The 6,997-nt window shown below is 36.7% G+C and overlaps 1 long non-coding RNA gene across 1 annotated transcript in view; it reads left to right on the plus strand.

Annotated features, from left to right (window-relative positions):
- The first annotated feature begins 2,117 nt into the window (after positions 1-2,117).
- Positions 2,118-6,997, plus strand: part of LOC107720515 (uncharacterized) — a 13,461-nt gene continuing 8,581 nt past the window's right edge. Inside the window, exon 1 of the long non-coding RNA XR_001637621.1 lies at positions 2,118-2,867. This is a non-coding gene — a long non-coding RNA (uncharacterized LOC107720515). The remainder of the gene's footprint in view (positions 2,868-6,997) is intronic.

Below are 6,997 nucleotides of genomic sequence, written 5' to 3' on the forward strand. Positions count from 1 at the left end.
AATTTATCCTTTAGGATCACCGTATTAGGGAGTAATGCTGTGTCTACTTTAACCCCACCATCAAGTCTAGTTTTGATAAGCATAAGCCTATTGTGTTAACAACATGTTTAACAGATCTACACATAAGTGTGTTTTTGGCATTGACTATATGCCAGTTCTGAGGAAATGTTGAACCATTTAACTGTAAAGGTCTTGTCCAAACTTTAGTATTTCCCATCTGGAGGGCCACCATTACCTAGCACACGAGTACATTTGCATTTCAGTTGGACTGAAGTAATAATTTGTCTTTTTTAAAATGCCACGTTAATGCTTTAATCCTAAAGAAATCGTCTGGACTAACAAACCTAGATAATGCGTTTGTAGCTTGGCTTCACCCAGCATGTATACACATTAATCAGACTAAAATTGGCTCAGGTCTTGATGCTTGTTCTATTTACTTAATTAAAAAAGCAACACAGTCATTAAACATTTTGTCACAGTAACTTAATTTCATTTCAATCAATCCACTTAAATTTATTGAATGGAAGTTGACTTAATCCTTTTGTGTTGGGCCTACATTAATTATTTTATACATTTATGAGTAAAGGGAAAGGCTTGCTATGTTTAGTTATTGGTGTGGGTTTGTGGTTGCCCTTGTGCTGAAGAATGGAGCTTTGGGATGTGTGTGTGTGTGTATAAAATGTGCATTTCTATACATATATAATTTACACATTTATTCTTAAATGTGCATATTTATATATAATTAAAATGCATTTTAAATTTGAAGTTACATATAGCAAGCTAATGTGGCAATTCCCATTTGAGCTATAGGTTTGATTAGCGAATAGACCTGTACTAGTCTTTTTTTTTTCTGAGACTTGTACTAGTTTTGTTTGTTTTTTTGAGAGAGGAAATAAAGAGCAAGTTGCATTCCAACTAGATTGACAATTAGAATTTTTTTTTTATCAAGAATTTATAGACTTTTAATGTAAATACAGTATTTCTCAATACAGAATTATTCACTCTATTCACCTGCCCACAGGGGTTTACCTTGAGATTTTCACCTAAACCAACACATCATAAGCACATCATTTCTATAAAATTCAGCAGACGGTTTTATCCTCTACATCTGAAAAGTATTTTAAAACTAATGTCATCTCAGCATTCCCTTCAAGTGCATGTGACAGCTATTCTGCCAGATCAGAATCTCACACTTAATGAATCATAAAGCAGATGGACGCATTTAAGGTGGAATCCATGGCTGGGATCTGCAAAATATTTACTTCGTTTTTGGTTTATAAAAAGCGCGCGGCAGTCAGTTTTGATGGATACGTCAAAGGCCTTTTCGATGCAGATGCTGAAATCATTTCATTGTTGTGGCTTAACACACTTACGCCCTTTAAGGGGGAGGCATTAGCATTAAATTACAATGTGGTGGAGGTGATGAGAATTGAATTAGAGGCAAGCTTCACTGGTGGGATGTGAAGCTGATGTAAGCGATTGATTTTAAATCTTCTGTAAGCATAGGGATGTTGAGAGGGCGTTAGGGGGAAGGCTCATTTAAAGTGCTTCAAGATTACAAATCCCATCTGCTCTCAATGGACACAACAACAGACGAGGTTCAAAGATGCTCGCAATTGATTCTACTACTTTGTCCAAGTCAGTTCGGATTTCATAATCAGTCTCATTTTCTGTCTGTTTGATTTCCATAGTTTTTTGGTGCATTTACATTCTTTATTTCAGAACAACTACAGATTTGTTCCTGTTGCAACACAGCAGCTAATACAAGCTATGTGTTTCCCGTATGGCTGGGTAACGATACAGATTCGATTCTGATTCACAAGATCTTGATTTCATTCCAGTCTGATTGATTAATTTAAATATATTTCAGTTATAATTTCCATTTTTCTTACTTATTAAAGAAATTCCATGGTCACGCTGTAATACAAGACTGTGTTTCTGACTGATTCAAATTGGTAACTATTCATTAAAAGACTAAGCGTCTCAAGAATCCGTTTACACTGGTTATGCTGTATGTTTTTGATTCACTATAAAGAACCACTCAGTCATTTGTGAATCAGACTACATTCTTTACATTGTATGCAAAGAACCGGTTCAATTCTTCATGCATCAAACTACACTTTAGTTTCCATTCCTCAAACATTTTGCATAGATTGACTAAGCTTAGTATGATGCTAGTAGACATTTGACATTTCTGAGATTTCTCCCAATTTAAATGGCCTCCTACATTTGCATCAAGTTGGCTTGCATTGGCTGGGTTCAAATTACAGCGTTTGGCTTTGAGCTCTGAGAAAATCTGGTTTTAAACCGTGCCGTCTCTCATTACAGGTGCCATGGTCTTCTAGCCACACTGAATGGACGACAGCAGGGCTGGATTGTCATTGGCTGGCCTGAAGCACCTCTGCTGGGTGGGTGTGGTGTGGCTGCGGTCGGTCACGGCCACTCTCGAAAACAAACCATCTATCCACTGTTGAGAGGAGCCACAGAGAAGAGCTGAAAAATCTACAGAAGAGAGGCCACAAAGGCCTTCTCCCTACAGCACAACACTAATTCATGCCATGCTTGTTCATTGCCAAATCAGAGGCACAAGGACACAATACACTCTTACACCAATATCTACTCTTTGGAAACTCTTTTGCAATCCATCGAGGTCAAGAACATTCCATTGAACTATGATAAATGACAACTAAAGCATGATTTTCCTTTCTTCTTCACTTTGATTGGCAGTAGAGCATGTTCATGTTGCTTCCAAAACGCCTTATGGACACTGCGTTAAACAAAACATCTACAGAAATGCAGAACATCCCCATGGGAAAGTGCAAGTTTACTCGAGCAGGATGTGAAATGCCTGTGGTACTTCTATTTAAGTATCTGTGAAATGGATTTTAATCTGGAACTTGTAGAGATTCTACAGCACAATGTATTAGAGGACTTCCTCTCGTTTTAAGATTTATTGAAGGTTTAAACATTTGATAAGTGCATTTAATTTATGTGTTTGTGACAAAACAAAACAGTAAAGAGAGAAATTGCACATGAGAGTACATGATGGATGATGAGGGTATTGATGTTTGTAACCCTTTTCCTTTTGATTTGAATGCTGGATTATCTTTAAAGGACTAGTCTGGGTTTAATACAAGTTATGCACTGTCGATAGCCTTTGTCACGTAATGTTGATGAATTTCAACTAGTTCCTCGTTCCAGTGAGGTACTTACAATGGGGCCATTTTATAAACAATAGGGCCTTTCGCACCGCTTTAGTTCCAGAACTAAATGTACAGTACTAAAGTACTGGGACGATTTTGCGCTAACTATTTCCCAGTACCATTTAAAGGGTTGCATTCGCACCGACAGTGTGAAGTGGGTAGTTCCACAATTAGTTCTGGTACTATGAAAAGGCCCTATTAAAATCCTCAGTTTTAATAGTATAGTCACAAGACGTAAATATGCATGTTAACATGATTATAGTGTAAATGAATAAATATGTTGCCATGATGCAGCAAAACCTTAAAAACAAATGTAAAAAATGTTAACAGCTTTGCAGCTCATTTTCATAAAAAAATTTATTAAATGTGCTTTGATACAATAAGCTCAGATGCCTGCCATCTTCCAAAAATTGGCCCCATACATATATTATTTATTTTATTTTATTTTTTTATTGATTGGGCTTAATTTGTATTGAACCCGGAAAATTCCTTTAAGAACAACCATGATTCTGAAGTTGAAGGTTGGTTTTCTGCTCACTTACAGTCTTAAAACTCTTGAAATGGGATATGAATTTGAATTGTGTTTTTATCTTCGGTAGTAAATGACTCACTGCTAAACATTTCCATTTGAAGGGGACTTTCTGGGATTATGCAGCAGATCCCACTGGCATCCTTGTGAACTGAATTCCTGGTGCCTAATACCAGTAGACGTGTTTGTTGCTCATTCAGTCAGTTGAAGGGTTTGAATAAATGATTTTTTGATGCTTGCAGACTGGTTTCATAAGCACCCTGGAGGTTTAAAAAAAAAAAAAGTGCCTGGATTCCTCTCTGAAAACTCCTCCACGAAACATCCAAGGTTTTTTTTAAATGTAACCGGAACAAGCTTTACATTATTCGCCAAATCTTATAATGCTCAAGCTAAATCCGCATGGATTTTTTTTTATGCCTCTTAACTTAGAAGTTTTATCCATTGCATGAGGTTTCCTGCTCCTACAGACAGAATTTAGAATGTTAGCTTTGTTGAACAAAGGAATTTGAGTTAATATTTTAATATTAAATTAAAATAAGTTACAAAATTCATGTTTTATTTTTATTTATTCATTTATTTTTGGTCTTTATGCAAAACAACAATCATTCTACTATACCATTAAAATAAATAAAAAAGTGCAATTTATAATACCGTTGACATTTGTTTGGGTGCAATAAGTCAAAACATACAGTTCTTCTGATCGAAATAAAGCTGTGAACAAGAAAAAGAAAAAAATCTAATATGATTATTGGAGCCTCTTTTATAGGATGGCTATGCCAATGGGAGTGCCAGAGGCTCAGATTTATTGTGGCTGTATTTTAAACATCCGCTTTATTCCCTAAAATAGGAGAGGGCACCGAGTCCAGGAAATTGTGCAGTCGTCTGGAAACAGAGGCTGGCATTTCATAATGATTCCTTGAGGCACCTCTTTGCAAAGTTTTTATAGAGTTCATGTTTACTCTTAAGCCCGCGAGAAGCTATTAGCACATCTGATGCTGACTGACGGATACATTGGTGCACTGCAGCAAGAATGTTTACAAATCGATTTGGAATGAGAGGGAGCAGTGTGAATATTTCAATTTGGATTTATCGAGAACTGACCACTTCCTGTGCAGTAAGGGCAGTGGAACATTTGCAAAATATCCAACATCTAAATAATTTTGTCCTTTTAGATAGGAGATTGCGATTTTGCGAAGACAAGACTGCGATTTCCTTTCAAGCTTCTAATCTAGTACTGTGGCTGACAGCCCAGTGGATTGTGGGAGGGGGTGAGGAGGCCCCCAAAGACAGACAGACAAGGACACAGGCGCTAGGAGACGGAGCACCCTGGGTGAATGGAAGGTAAATCCTCTGCCAGGCAAGAATGTTGTGCACAGTCCCTCCTGCCACTCATTTTGCCTTTCAGGCCACCTGCTAGCCCTGAGGACTGGGCTCAAATAACAGCCACTGGCCTGCTACTTGCACACCAAAGAAAAAGACCTTCACAAGGTTCAAGAGTATGCTATGAGAAAATATGAACATTTTAAGCAGCCACTCCAGGGGTGTCCAGGTTATATTTCAAAATGAAGACAATTTTGCACACATTATTTTTAATTATAAAAAGTGTATTTGGGCATTTACTTGTTTTTTCCTGTTGTTTTGTTTTTTATTCGCTGTTATATTTTTCTATTTAAAATATAAAATTACTTTTTATTTTACAAGTCATCATCAGCATAAATTTAAGATTTGTGATAAAAATACAGTAAATTTAAGAAAAGGTTTACTATTATTACATTTAAAAATTTGGGAAAATACATTTCTAAGTTTGGAATAATTAAGATCTTTTAATGTTTTTGAAAGTAGGCTCTTATAAAAGATTATTCATTTGATCAAAAATGCTGTAAAATAATATTACAATCTAAACAAACTATTTACTTCATTATATTTTTAAATGTTATTCCTGTGATGGCAAAACTGAATTTTCAGCAACCATTACGTAAGTGCTTAGTAACACATGATTCTGAAAATTACATTTGAAAAAAATTAAAATATAAAAGTTATTTTAGATTCTAATATTACACAATATTATTGTTTCACTATGTTCGATCAAATGCAGCCTTGGTGAGCATAAGAGGATTTAAAAAATAAAATAAATTAAACAAAAGTTCCAAACCTTTGACTGGTATATTGTTCAAACGTTTGGGGTTTTTAATGTTTCCTGGTCATCAAGGCTGATATATATATATATATATATATGTTCTCTATTTGAATATATTTTAAAATGATCATGGCCAGGTTGCGTGGCATTTCCTCATCCACAAAAACCTTCAACAAAACTATGGCTGTCAGGGTTATTTTCTGTTTTGGTTTAGTTCTATGTCCCTTGTTTAATTTGACCCAGTTTCCTTTGTTCCCATTTTCCCTCCACTCATTTGTTTCCATAGTTACTCATTAGTTCTCACCTGTTCTGATTCTGTTAATCATCTGTCTATTTAAGCCCTCAGTTTTAGTCAGTTCCTTGTCTGGTAGTGTTTGTATGTTTCAGTTGTTGTGTCATGGTTTCTCCTGAGTATTCCCATTGGCTTTATTATTAAAGTCTATTAGTTTGTTGACTTCTCCTGCATTGTGTGCTTGATCCTGCACAACATGTTACAATGGCAGGTAAAATAAAATAAGACCCAGACTATGTAAGGAAAAACCTGGTTTGTGCCGACCAAAGTTTGTTTTGAGTTGACTGTCAAGAGCACAAAACCATCAGATTACAGATACATTCAGCAAACATTTATGGCGCTTTTCCACTGCGTGGTACGGCTCGGCAAGGCTCAGTTTGCGTTTCCACTGCAGTTCAGTACCGCTTTAGAGTGGGCGGGATTATTCACATGTCGTTATAGTTGCGCCGCCTCTATTGCCGCGACTCTTGAAAAACTTATTCATTCCGCGTCGCCCCATCAAGCTCTCGCTGGATCCGCTCCTCTACTATCAACGAGAGGAACGTCTGTACTTCCTCAACAGACAACGAAACAGACACTTTTTGGTTGTTAAAAAAGGTGCGCTTGTTCAAAACAGTTGCGTTTGATCCTTCGCTGGCTGTGCTGATTTAAATCTAGCGGTTCTGTTGTGTTTGTGTCGCAAGTTCAGTGACGCAGGTAGTGACGATGCTCTCCGGCCAATATGTGGTCAGCAGAGTTTACACGTCACGGTTTGGTAACGGTACGGTTCACTTGGAACCTCAACCGAGGTGGTACTAAAAAAAGTACCAGGTACCAGGTACTGTACCCAGTGAAAA

This window comes from Sinocyclocheilus rhinocerous, unplaced genomic scaffold (assembly GCF_001515625.1).
Source record: "Sinocyclocheilus rhinocerous isolate Xijiao unplaced genomic scaffold, SAMN03320098_v1.1 scaffold3040, whole genome shotgun sequence".
NCBI classification, from domain to species: domain Eukaryota; kingdom Metazoa; phylum Chordata; class Actinopteri; order Cypriniformes; family Cyprinidae; genus Sinocyclocheilus; species Sinocyclocheilus rhinocerous.